Genomic DNA, 14,063 nt, shown 5'->3' with positions numbered 1-14,063 from the left:
AACATTGTTTACACTGATGTGAGTCACAAGATACATCTAGAATTAATGCGGTTTAACACTACATTTACAATGCTTCTGAATCCTGGGAGTTGCAGTTTTGCAAGATCTTTGGCCTTCTCTTCCAGAGAGTGCTGGTGCCTCACTAAACTACAATGCCCAGGATTCCATAGCATCAAGCCATGGCAGTTAAAGTGGTGTTAAACTGTGTTAATTCTAGCCATGTAGACCCATCTATATTATCTGTACATTCTGGTACTTATTTATCCAGCTGATGAATGATGGCTAGCCTTCTCTGACAAAGCCCTGCATTTTGGGCCATGTAAAATGACATGAATGTTCTGTAACTCTCATATCCGAGTGATAAATATACTCAAGTAAACCATACACAACAGTAAGGAGAAATCAATGTATGTGCATCCTTGAAGGGCAGTAGAGGCAAAACCAAGATCCACAATTCAATAAAATAATATCTGCATTAAGATGCATGCTCCCAATGTAGTGCAATGTAGTTTTCATCATTCTTGCTAGTCAATATATATACTTCTATCTTTTCTTTTTAACTGGCAGCGTAAAATGACATTTCTCAAGGATTTTGGAAAGACTGCTTTGCCAAAAAAACAAACAAAAAACCCACACACATTCTGATGATAAACAAAAATTTTCCTCCACTAGAACAGCACCTAGATTAGAAACCTATGTAAACTGGATTTCACATATATACGTGCACACGCCTACATCCTTATGCTTTTTAAAATAACCTTTTGTCTTTTTTTAAATTTTAACCACCCAAGTTGACAATGACTCCTGTACAGTATAGTGATAATTACATGCTGACTTATATATTGAATTACAGTAGAGTCTCACTTATCCAACATAAACAGGCCGGCAGAATGTTGGATAAACGAATATGTTGGATAATAAGGAGAGATCAAGAAAAAACCTATTAAACATCAAATTAGGTTATGATTTTACAAATTCAGCACCAAAACATCATGTTATACAACAAATTTGACAGAAAAAGTAGTTCAATACGCAGTAATGTTGTGTTGTAATTACTGTATTTACGAATTTAGCACCAAAACATCACGATATATTGAAAACATTGACTACAAAAATGTGTTGGATAATCCAGAACCTTGGCTAAGCGAGTCTTGGATAAGTGAGACTCTACTGTATACGTGCACACTTCTACATTCTTATGCTTTTTAAAATAACCTTTTGTCTTTTTTTGTATTTTAACCACCCAAGTTGACAATAACTCCCATATAGTGATAATTACATTCTGACTAATATATTTATTTACATCCAAAGATCCAATGATACACCATTGGAAATGGAAATTGAAAATTTATCTTCTAGGTGCTGAGATGTGAAATGAGAATGGAAAAGAAAATTCTGAATTGTGGGGAATTTAGGAAGGGATTTGTAGTCAACAGCCTAATGATAATTGATTGGTCAATATATGATGGATGGGTAGTAGAGAAATATAGAGATGATAGTTATTCCTAACATGAGGTCCCTTCCACTAACACAAGGCATGTTGGCCACTTCATGACATTTTCAGAAGAAAGGGGATTTCCACTAGAGATTTGACAGATTGCATTGAAAATGGTCCTATGTGGGCACCTAACAATAAAAGTCAAGATGGGAAACTGGAATAAGAGAAAGAGGGAAATGAGTGGGAGAAAGGCCCAATAATCTTAGTGCCATCCACAAACAGTTAAGCCTAACTTACTGTATATACTCGAGTATAAGCCTAGTTTTTCAGCCCTTTTTTAGGACTGAAAAAAACCTCCTTGGCTTATACTCGGGTGAGGGTCCTGGTGGGCTTATATTCAGGTCGGCTTATACTCAAGTATATATGGTATATTTATTATTTTTCTTTAGTATTATTGGTATTGTTACATTTATTATTTTACTCTATTAATTATTATTATTACATTTATTATTTTACTCTATTATTGTTGTTACTTTTACATTTATTTTACTCTATTTTTATTATTATTAATACATTTATTATTTTACTGCATTTATTATTATTATTATTATTACATTTATTATTTCACTCTATTATTATTAAAAAGATACATAAGCACATTTATATTGAAGAAGATGAAAATAACGATTTAATCAGAGTTGAACAGTCATTTCTTAAATTACAGTTTGATGTAAATATTCAAAAACATTTAAACTACTGATGCCCCAATTAATGTAATTTTATTGGTATCTCAGCTTATACTGGAGTCAATGCTTTCCCAGTTTTTTGTGGTAAAATTAGGTGCCTCGGCTTATATTTGGGTTGGCTTATACTCGAGCATATAGGGAAAGGTTACTATTAAGAGGTCACTTCAAATTAAATCCTATCCGGTTTGGCCAGTGTGTCCGATCCACCAGAAGTTATTCTCCTTATCCCAAAGCCAAGCTTCACTGTCCAGATTCCAGTTGGGATGAAGGTATTGGAGAGGAAGTTAGTGCTAGTTTAATTTACAAAGGCCTCTTCACCCAATTGTTGGCCTCATCTAGAACAGACCCATCACAACAATGGGATTTATCCAATATTGGATTTACTCTCCTGCTATAGAATCACTGATCTCTTCTAGCAATTGATTTTAGGCCATAGTCACTGTCTGGATAAGATGGCTTCTAACCCAGATTTTGCTTTTGAAAAATTCTTGTCCTGCAACTCATTCCTGCGTTTTTGTCCTACCGTGTTTCCCTGAAAATAAGACAGTGTCTTATATTACTTTTTGCTCCCAAAGATGTGCTAGGTCTTATTTTCAGGGGATGTCTTATTTTTCCATGAAGAAGAATTCACATTTATTGTTGAACAAAAAAATGAACATTTATTATATACTGTACAGTAGTTTTCATCGCAAACCAACATAATCAAACCAGACAAACTGTGACTCCTGTCAAGAATTTCTTGTTATTACCATTATTTCCATGTACAACTGGTATGTACATTTACCAATCCTGCATACTCTGGTGTTTTGTTTGGTGGGCGCCGAGCATGCTTCCAAACAAAAACTTTGCTAGGTCTTACTTTCAGGGGAGGCCTTATATTTAGCAATTTAGCAAAACCTCTGCTAGGTCTTATTTTTTGGGGATGTCTTATTTTCGGGGAAACAGGGTAAGGACTGTGGTCCCAAAACAGGTGCCTCCCTCCTTAAACCAAGGAGATGCCTTCAGGTTTTCTTAACATTAGCAGGTGCAGACTGAGGTCATGGGCAGACCAACTCATGCAAAGTATTGAGTGTCCTGAGTGGAGTATAAGAGATGAAGGGAAGGGAATGACAGTGATAGTGAAGAGTGGAGTCTGCTGCTTTCCCAGGCAAGGCCTCCAGATGCTGATCCCACTCTGGGTTCTGGGGCCAACTTTCAAGCCCCTTTGATTTAGCGCAGCCTTGTACCAGAGTTTTCTTGCCAAGGTTTGTTCAGAGGGGCTTCAATTCTCTCTGAGGCTGAGAGAGAGTGACTTGTCCCTCATCTCCTGAGTTAAGTCCAGTACTCAAACTACGATTCCAGGCTGGTAGAGGTGTGGAATCCGAAGCGCCTTTGCAGCTGGCCCTCAAATCCGCGAACCAGGAGAGTGTGGCTTCTTGATTTCTCGGAAGGAAACCCACCCGAAATCCACGCGAACAGATCAACCACTTTGTGGAAAATAATGTTCCAAAGAGGCAGAACTTCAGGTTGGAGGCCAGAGGCTGTTCTAGCCCAAAGTGAGGGACCCAGCCTCCCTTTTCCCAGAGGGCGAGAAACAGGAAGGAAGGAAGGAAGGAAGGAAGGAAGGAAGGAAGGAAGGAAGGAAGGAAGGAAGGAAGGAAGGAAGGAAGGAAGGAAGGAAGGAAGAAAGATAAAGGGGGAGAAAGGAAGGAAGGAAAATAAAGGGGGAGAAACAAGGAAGGAAGGAAGGAAGGAAGGAAGGAAGGAAGGAAGGAAGGAAGGAAGGAAGGAAGGAAGGAAGGAAGGAAGGAAGGAAGGAAGGGAGATAAAGGGGGAGAAAGGAAGGAAGGAAGGAAGGAAGGAAGGAAGGAAGGAAGGAAGGAAGGAAGGAAGGAAAATAAAGGGGGAGAAACAAGGAAGGAAAGAAGGAAGGAAGGAAGGAAGGAAGGAAGGAAGGAAGGAAGGAAGGAAGGAAGGGAGGGAGGGAGGGAGGGAGGGAGGGAGGGAGGGAGGGAGGAAGATAAAGGGGGAGAAAGGAAGGAAGGAAGGAAAATAAAGGGGGAGAAACAAGGAAGGAAAGAAGGAAGGAAGGAAGGAAGGAAGGAAGGAAGGAAGGAAGGAAGGAAGGAAGGAAGATAAAGGGGGAGAAAGGAAGGAAGGAAGGAAGGAAGGAAGGAAGGAAGGAAGGAAGGAAGGAAGGAAGGAAGGAAGGAAGGAAAATAAAGGGGGAGAAACAAGGAAGGAAAGAAGGAAGGAAGGAAGGAAGGAAGGAAGGAAGGAAGGAAGGAAGGAAGGAAGGAAGGAAGATAAAGGGGGAGAAAGGAAGGAAGGAAGGAAGGAAGGAAGGAAAATAAAGGGGGAGAAACAAGGAAGGAAAGAAGGAAGGAAGGAAGGAAGATAAAGGGGGAGAAAGGAAGGAAGGAAGGAAGGAAGGAAGGAAGGAAGGAAGGAAGGAAGGAAGGAAGGAAGGAAGGAAGGAAGGAAGGAAGGAAGGAAAATAAAGGGGGAGAAACAAGGAAGGAAAGAAGGAAGGAAGGAAAATAAAGGGGGAGAAACAAGGAAGGAAAGAAGGAAGGAAGGAAGGAAGGAAGGAAGGAAGGAAGGAAGGAAGGAAAATAAAATACAGGAAAGGAAGAAGAAAACACGGAAGAAAAGGAAATGTAAGAAAAGAAGGAAAGAAGAAGAAAAGAGGAAGGAAAGCAGAAAAAGAAGAATGAAAGGAATAAAAGAAAGGAATAAAGGGAGGAAGGAAAGAAAAAAACGAATGAAGGAAAATAAAAATTAAGAGGGAAAAGAAAGATGGAAAAGAAAGGGAAGAAAGGAAGAAAGAAGGAAAGAAATAAAGGAAGGACAAAAGTAGGAAGGAAAGAAAGAAATAAAAAGTGAGGAAGGAAGGAAGGAAAATAAAGGGGGGAACAAAGAAGGAAGGAAGAAAAGAAGGAAAATAAAAGATGAGAAAGGAAGAAGAAAACAAGGAAGAAAGGGAAAGAAAAGTAAAAGAAGGAAGGAAGGAAGGAAGGAAGGAAGGAAGGAAGGAAGGAAGGAAGGAAGGAAGGAAGGAAGGAAGGAAGGATGGAGAAAAGTGGAAGGACGAAAGAAAAAGAAGAAAGGAAGGAATAAAAGAAAAGAAGAAGAAAGGAAAGAATAAAAGAAAAGAAGAAAGGAAGGGAGGGAGGAAAGAAAGAAAAAAGAAATGAATGAAGGAAAGTAAAAAAATTAAAAAGGAAAAGAAAGAAAGAGGGAAAAGGAAAGGCAGAAAGGAAGAAAATAGGGAAGAAGAAAAGAAAAGAAAAAAGCGAAGAAGGAAGGAAGGAAGGAATAGAAATGGAGACGCTGAAGGGGCGGCCATACAACTGGGTGAAATCATGATAGAAGAATTGGATGGAAATGCGTCCTACGGTTGGAAGCTCTTTTTACCGCTCGAAACCACCCGAAAAACAACGCAGGAAAATCCAAGGAGCAAACGCGGATCAGAGAGAGAGAGGGCCCTTCCACACAGCCATATAACCCAGAATATCCAGTCAGATAATCCTTAATATCTGCTTTGAACTGGATTATCTGAGTCCACACTGCCATATAATCCAGTTCAATGCGGATTTGATACAGCTGTGTGGAAGTGGCCAGAGAGAGAGAGGCCCTTTCGGCAGGCCGACAATCGCCTGATCCTCAACTTCGGAAAACCACCGGAATTCATTAAAAAAAAAAACTACAATTTTAGCTCTATGGAAATCTTAGTTTACTCAAGGGATCGGGGCCTTTGAAATAGAAAAATCTCTTTTCCAGTTCTTTTTTTCTTGTCCTATTTAAACACTTTTGGGGGGTTGTTTTACGAGGAGTGGACCCAATACTTAGAAAACCAGACTTCCCCCTTTGCAATCGGATGTCTTCGGCAAACCCAAAACCACGTCCAATGTGTCGAGTGAATGCGGTTTGACGCCTCTTTAACTTCCATAGCTCAGTCCTAGGGAATCCTGAAATTTATACTCCTAGTTTGATGAAGGCACAGAAGATTGAGAACCATGTGAAACTACAACTCCCAGGATCTCGACGCATTGAGTCAGTGCGGTTAATAAAGCAGCGTCAAACTGCATTTATTCAACAATGGAAATGCCCCTGAATATCATTACAGTGTAAACGCCTTGCATGCAAGAAACCTCGTCCTTCAAACAATTGCAAGTCCAAGATCTATAATAAAACATTCAAAAACGTAATAATGACTCAATTATAATATTCCTGACAGTGGCTAGCAGGAAGCGGAAAAACAAAGCCCTGTTTTTGGAAAAAATGCATAGGAATGCGGTGAAGGAATCCCCCAGCTTAGTCTAGCTACTCATTGAGGACTGGAAACTTGATGACACAAGAAATGTAAATGTGTGCAGTCCAAGTGATGAAACCTAACATTTTCTTGAGTTAGTTTTGCACTCTTTATGCTTTCGGGTAAACTGCTCCTGACTAAGGCTGCATCTACAGTGTGAAATGAATCCATGCCTCGGCTCAAGACTATGGAATTAGGGGAATTGTTAGTTTTCCTCCCCATTGAGCAGTTAAAAGTGGTCTCAAACCGCTTTCATTCATTCGTGTCCAGTCGAAGCAGAGTCGATGGAACAGCTTTGGAAAGAAACAGGGCGAGGATGGGGCTGCCCAGAACTTAGTTCGTGATGTTTTGCATTCTTTTCTGCTGCTTGTAAAAATCTACACTAATCAAAGGGAGATTGGACTGCAACCCCCATCAGTCCTGACCCCTTATCTTCGAGTTGAGGCCGATACCTGGCAACCCACGACTCCCCTCATTAAGGAAAAGCTTGGCCTCAAAACCCATTTCGAAAAGGAAGACTGGGGAGAAACAACCACTGGGTGCGTATTATGCCACTTTGCAAGATAATATTGCGTTGTTTTAAAGTCGCTTTCTCTTGTTGACATGCTTCTTCCTAGGCCTGTTTCCTCCCCCGAGCCATGCAATGCATTGATAAGAGTATACATTTGTGGAGGACTCAGAGACGAGCAAATAACTGCCTTCTCCAACCGAGGGCTCACCTGTCTACACTGGAGAATGAATGCAGTGTGACACCATTTCCACTACCAAGGCTCAATGCTGTCGGATCCCGGGAGATGTAGTTTCACAACGGCCAAAGAGAACTAAATACAAATCAAAACGTTGCTGTGAGTTTTCCAAGCTGTATGGCCATGTTCCAGAAGCATTCTCTTCTGACGTTTCTCCCACATCCATGGCAGGCATCCTCAGTGGTTGTGAGGTTTGTTGAAAACTAGGCAAGTGGGGTTTATATATCTGTGAAAGGTCCAGGGTGGGAGAAAAAACTCTTGTCTGTTGGAAGTGTGAATGTTGCAATTGATCACTTTACAATCAGGGCCAGATAACACCTCCCAACAAAGGATTCCCCCAGACAGGAATCAGCCAGGCTTTGACGCTGCAAGGCTTTTCAATGCTCATCAAGTTGATTAATTGCAACATTCACACTTGCCTCCAACAGACAAGAGTTCTATCTCCCACCCTGGACCTTCCACAGATATATAAAACTCACTTGCCTAGTTTCCAATTATATCTCACAACCTCTGAGGATGCCTGCCATAGATGCAGGCAAAACGTTAGGAGAGAATGCTTCTTGAACATGGTCATACAGCCCGGAAAACTCACAGCAACTCAGTGACAACACAACAAATCACAGCATTTCATAGCATTCCATAGTAAAACTGCCTTAACTGTAGAATGTAGATGCACATTTCCCTCTATCGTATCTATTCTTCTTTCCCATCTCTGGGTGCGTCTACGCTGTAGAATAAACGCGGTTCGGCACCACTCGAACTGCCAAGGTTGCCTGCTATGGAATAGTGGTATTGAGAGCTTCAGGATACTTCAGCCTGCTCTGCCAAAGAGTAAAACTACAACTCCAATATTGCTGTAGCCTCAACCAGCTGTAGGGTCTCCAAAGAAGCCGTGCATGACTTCGGTTTGGCGCCAAAGCGGCACCTCTTCTTCTTCTCCTCCGCTTCTCCATACACGCATCTCCTCTCGCAACCCACGCACCCCGACCCAGACACGCGTGGGTACTGCAAGAAGACACGCGAAGAAGACACGCGCCCAAGGCTTACCTGGCGCATCCACCGGGAAAGGAAGGCGCATCGGGATGGACGGCGCTGCCTTTTTTGGGAGGGTGTCTTCACATCCCGGGAAAAAGAGGTCAGGCTGGCTTTTAGGGGTGGGGTCTCCTCCTCGAGCCAAAGAAGAGCGGACAGGCTTTTGGGGGGCTATCCCAAGACCCTGGCCCCGTCAGCCCATGGCCACACACAGGAATGTTCCTCCTGCGCTCCAGGCAAGATTGCTTTGCTTTGCTTTGCTTTGCTTTGCGCGCTGCTCTGCTTGCCTTCCTTTCTCCTTCTCTCTCTCTCTTTCTCTCTCCCTCTCTGAACTCAGAGGCGGACCGAAAGGACGACACCCATTAGTCCCGGTGACGTCACCGGCTCCCGAGCTCTTTCTGTGCCTCTGGAGGAAGCAAGGGAGGGAAAGGAAGAAAAAGGAAGGAAGGAAGGGAAGAAGCCTGGAATGAAAACAGTTTGGCACAGCTTAAAACTTCCCTGGCTCTATGCTAAGGGATCCTGGGCGTTGTAGTTTGGTGAGGCACTGCCAGAGAAGGTTCAAGACTACAACTCCCAGGATGTCATTATAAGATTGGACCTAAAGCGGTGTCAAGATGGATTACTTTGACAGTGTAGTAAACCCTCCCTGAGAAGGGATGGATTTTGACCAATAGTGCGCTTTGAACTGTTAGGGAATCCTAAGGGTTGTACTTTGGTGAGTTGCATCATCACTCTTGGGCGGAGAACTTGTGAAACTACAACTCCCAGGATCCCAAAGCAAGGAGCTGGGTTAATTTGACACTATAGTAGATCCTCCCTGAGAATTGGCCCAAGGAAGAATGTCCACAGTGTAGAAATAGTGCAGTTTGACACCGCTTTAAAAGGTGATAAGTCAATGCAGCTACATTTTGCCCAGAGAAAGAGGCAAAATGTGCATCCTCACAAGTAGAAAGAAAAGCAGAAGACTGTGGCTAATGGCCACAGGGCCAGCCCAGGACAATACAACTTTTAAAAAGAAGTTTCCTCATAGAATTCCATTACTACAACATCAAAGGGAGGCTCAATGCTAGCAGGTCCTGGGAGTTGTAGTTTGGTGAGTCACTGGCAGAGAAGGCTCAAGACGACAGCTCCCAGGATGTCGTTATAACATTGAGCCTAAAGTGGCGTCAAGCTGGGTTAATTTGACAATGTAGTAAGTAGACCCTCCCTGAGAAATGGCCCAAGGAAGAAGGTCGACAGTGTAGAAATAGTGGAGTTTGGCACTGCTTTAAACTATTAGGAAATCCAAAGAATCCTTTGTTGAGTTCCACCATCCCTTTTGGGCGAAGAACTTGTGAAACTACAACTCCCAGGATCCCAAAGCAAGGAGCCATGCCAGCTAAAGTGGGCTCGAACTGCATCAATTGCACCGTGTAGATGCGTCCGAAATCGCACTCTTTAAGGGAAGTGGAAGAAGATTTGGATCTCATGTCAACGAGGGCTCATTCGGAACCCTTGGCAGAAAATCCTCCTTTTTTGTACCAGAAAGGGTGTGCCTACACTGCAAAAATAAAGCGGGTTGACACCATTTCAACCGTCATGGCTCAATCAATGCCCCAGAAATCCTGGGAACTGTAGTTCTACAAGGCTTTGGGTCTTCTCTTCCAAAGGATGCCTCATTATACTACAGCTCTCATGATTCCGTACCATTGAGCCATGGCAGTTCAAGTGGTATCAAACCGCATTAATTCCTCCGTCTGGTGTCATTCTAACCCGGGTTCTAACTGGAGCTGGGATATTCTCAGCGGACAGGTGTCAATATAGAAGTCAATATGCATTCGCAGTAATCAGGCAGAAGCCGCGCTCAAACAGAAGACCTACAAGATCAATGTAATAATACCTACCCGTCTCTGCGTGTATTTGCATGCTTATCTATCTCTATAAGAATGTTGTTGCTTATAGTTGGTTGCTTTGTTTGTATTGCCTGTGTTGGTTGATTGGTTTGTACTACAAAGGCTAGAGATAAAAGTACTCATAGATCATCTAGCTTTGCTGATTATTGCGAATATGTTCATGCATAAGGTAAAGGCAAAGTAAGTCATATATATGTGTGTGTGTGTGTGCATATACACACACACACACACATAGGTATGTATATGTCATATATAATATATAATGTCATATATAATGCATATATATATATATATATATATATATATATATATATACTGCACGCACACAGATATAGTTTAGCTCCACTGCTTCTGCCTGATTAACGCTAAAATATATACATTTACTTATAAATGCTCACAGGTACACTAATATTATCTATATATTATCTACATAGATGCATAGATACAGATCTCATTTAACTCCACAGTTTGAGAGGCGTTTCTGCCTGATTATACACACATGCACACATACATGATTAGCGGCAATATATACATACATACACACATACATACACACACATATAGTTAATATACACATATATCTAGAGACACACATTTACATGTATATGAATATATCTAGACACGCACACATATGTATGCACATGATGAAAGATATATATTTACTTATAAATATTTACATACATAGAGAAAGTTTTGCTGAGGCACCAACACTCTTTGGCAGGGACAAACTACAACTCCCACGATTGCATAGCATGGAGCCATGGAAGTAAAAGTGGTGTCTAGCTGCACATAATACCACTCAAATTTAGGCAGTAATATAGTGGCATCATCTAGCACTGAAATACATGCTAGAAATCCTGGAACCGCAGCCGGCTATTGGTCCAGATCCTCTGGGAAAAGGCGAATTGAACGGAAGGGGATTAACTTCCGAGTAAATGCATTACATTCTTAGTAAATAAACGTGTCCCTTTTCATGTCAACACAACTCAACTAAAGGCGGCTTCTTCCAGTTTTCAAAGTAGTGGGCATTTAATAATAACTGTCCAATTTTCTACACTTCATTACAAACACAGCATGATTACAAACACATGCATGATTTCTAACCCAACCTAACAACAACAACAACAACAACAGTTTATCTCGACTAAATCAAGGCCAGAGGCGGGGTAGAACATAGTTGAAATATGTTGTCGAAGGCTTTCATAGCCGGAATCACTGGTTGCTGTGAGTTTTCCGGGCTGTATGGCCATGTTCCAGAAGCATTCTCTCCTGACGTTGCGCCTGCATCTATGGCAGGCATTCTCAAGGGCTGTGAGGTAGGTTGGAAACTAGGCAATTGGGGTTTATATGTCTGTGGAATGTCCAGGGCGGAGAAAAGATCTCTTGTCTGTTTGAGGCAGGTGTGAATGTTGCAATTGGCCACCTTGATTAGCATTGAAAGGCTTTGCAACTTCACGGTCTGGCTGCTTACTGCCTGGGGGAATCCTTTGTTGGGAGTTGTTAGGAAAGAACGCTTCTGGAACACGGCCATACAGCCCGGAAAACTCACAGCAACCCATAGTTGAAATGCTTAGATAAAACAGAATACCATTAAAACATTAGTATCAGTAGAAAGCCAATTTAAATTGATAGTTTAAAATAAACTGGGTAGGTATTAAATCTGAAACGAGATTGTGTTGTCTCCTTCAAATCCTTCTTTTTTAAAAAATTTAAAATTTTTTAAAATTTTTATTCAAATTTTAATATTTTTTTGTTTTTTCCTTCAAATCTTTCTTAATTCCTCTTTTTTTAAAAAAAAGCGCTACTAACCTCCCTCAAACTTTCCGTTCGCCTTTTCTCTTTCTGGATTGATTGATTCCTCCATAATTAAAGGCTGGACTAGATAACCTTTAGGGATCCCTTCCATTGCCATCATAATACAGATTGAACTGCATCATATGGTCAGTATAGACTCATATGATCCAGTTCAATGCAGTTAAACTGCATTAGGGGAACCTCTATATTGACCATATAATACAGTTCAATCTGCACTATAATAGCAGTGTAGATGGGGCCTGGGATTCTATGCCAGAACAAAAATATCTTTTCCTTTGCCTGGTTTTCATCACTTTTTAGCCAAGCAGCCATGCATTTTACACATCACCTCCTTGCTCCTCCTAATTGATTCAAATGGCTTTATTATTTAATCCAGGTACTTCTTCGCAATGGCTCATTGCTATGGAATTTGGGGAGTTATAGTTTGGGGAGGCACCAGCACTCTCTGAGGAGGACTGCTAAAGAAAGACCTTGTGCCCTTTTACACAGGCATATCACTCAGAATATCAAGGTAAATAATCCACACTGGGTTATCTGAGTCCACACTGTCATATAACCCAGTTCAAAGCAGATAATGTGGGATTTTATACAGCTGTATAGAAAGGGTCCTTGTCAATCTACAGCTCTCAGGATTCCAAAGTATAGAGCCATGACTGTAAAAGTGGTGGTAAAGTGCAATATGATGGTGACAAAGTACATTCAATTCATCTGTTGATTTATGGCCTCTCCATGAACTTAATAAGGTTTTTAAAGGCAAGGATGGCTCTACCTGTTTCTTCCTCTGAAATAGGCAAAAACAATCCACTGGGAGGCCTCCCATCCAAGTTCTAACCAGGACTGACCTTGCTTAGCTTTCAAGATCAGATGGCATCTGATGTCTTCAGGAAGTATCTATTGGCAGACAAGCTCTCCACCTATGAACTAATTCACAGACTCATAGGGTTGGAAGAGACCCCAAGGGCCATCCAGTCCAACCCAATTTGGCCATGCAAAAAAACACAATCAAAGTTTTCCTGACAGATAGTCATCCAGCCTCCGTTTACAAATCTCCAGAGATAAAGACTTCACCACACTCCAAGGCAGGAGGAAGTTCTCTCTCCCCCCCCCCCCCCACTCATGTTTTCAATTGAATATCTTTTTCCTGTAGCTTGAATCTATTGCAAAGTATCCGTTTCATGTTATTTAGCCCTTTGTCTACATCCATAAATTACATAAACACATTTCTGCTTTTATTAAGGGTTTTTTTCAATACAAAATATGGTGTTTTTATTTTATTTTTTACATCTTGGTCAATTTATATGCAAGGAAAGGTTTTTCCATCCCATAGATAGAGACCACCCCTTATAATAAGGCAATCTCAATTGAGTCACTAGAGCAAAACATTTTGATTCTACTTTCTTTGCATCCTACAGCATCCTAAACAACACTGCTAAGTATCCCATGAAACTACTAATCCCAGGACTCTATAAAATGAAACCATGGCATTAATAATGATATCAAAGTACTATAGTAATTGTATGGCATGAAAGACAACTTAAGGAAGTTATGTGGTCTTAGATAAACTCATAAATTTGTAGTGTTTGAATCCCCACTCAGCCAAGTCACACTCTCTCAGCCTCAGAGGAATGCATTGCACACACTCATGCAGAATGATTAGCTTTGAATTAGGCTTATCAGGCATCCCTTGTGATAAGAGCTGTCCCCATCTAAGGACTGGAAAGCTTTTCCTTTACTATTCTGAACAAGATGTTAAAAATCTGGGACACAGATTAAAGACAGAAATGTGTGCGTCACATGCCATAAATGGTGATGAAATGTTAATTTTACAGAAAAAAATGACATGGATGGGTTAAATAAAATCAACACTTTCATTTGATATTTTGGTAGGACCCAAACCCTGTCAACAGCAGCTTCCTCTTTGTGAACTCTGCATGCTGTGAATTGTGCTGTCCCTTGTTGCTATTTTGGAAAACTTGGTTTCAATATCTGTGTTATGTTTAAAACTTTCAATTTCCACTCACAGTTTATGTGACCCTGCATCTCCCAATCTTAGGCTTTTACAGCAATGTATGCTTTTGGACTACAATGCCCATAACTATC

At 41.1% G+C, this 14,063-nt stretch overlaps 1 protein-coding gene across 6 annotated transcripts in view; it reads right to left on the bottom strand.

Moving 5' to 3' along the window:
- Positions 1 to 14,063, bottom strand: part of skor2 (SKI family transcriptional corepressor 2) — a 91,728-nt gene that overhangs the window by 60,186 nt on the left and 17,479 nt on the right. For 2 of the 6 annotated variants that reach the window (XM_062972575.1, XM_062972576.1), the window contains exon 1: positions 8,272 to 8,629. The exons of 1 other annotated variant lie outside the window; for it this stretch is intronic. The gene's annotated coding sequence lies outside the window, so the exon portion shown is untranslated. Of the gene's footprint in view, positions 1 to 8,271; positions 8,632 to 14,063 lie in introns of those variants that run through there. 3 more of the 6 variants (XM_062972577.1, XM_062972578.1, XM_062972573.1) reach the window with 3 other exon arrangements.

The sequence above is a fragment of the Anolis carolinensis genome, chromosome 2, assembly GCF_035594765.1.
Source record: "Anolis carolinensis isolate JA03-04 chromosome 2, rAnoCar3.1.pri, whole genome shotgun sequence".
NCBI classification, from domain to species: domain Eukaryota; kingdom Metazoa; phylum Chordata; class Lepidosauria; order Squamata; family Dactyloidae; genus Anolis; species Anolis carolinensis.
This window is presented reverse-complemented; position numbering and strand designations above follow the sequence as displayed.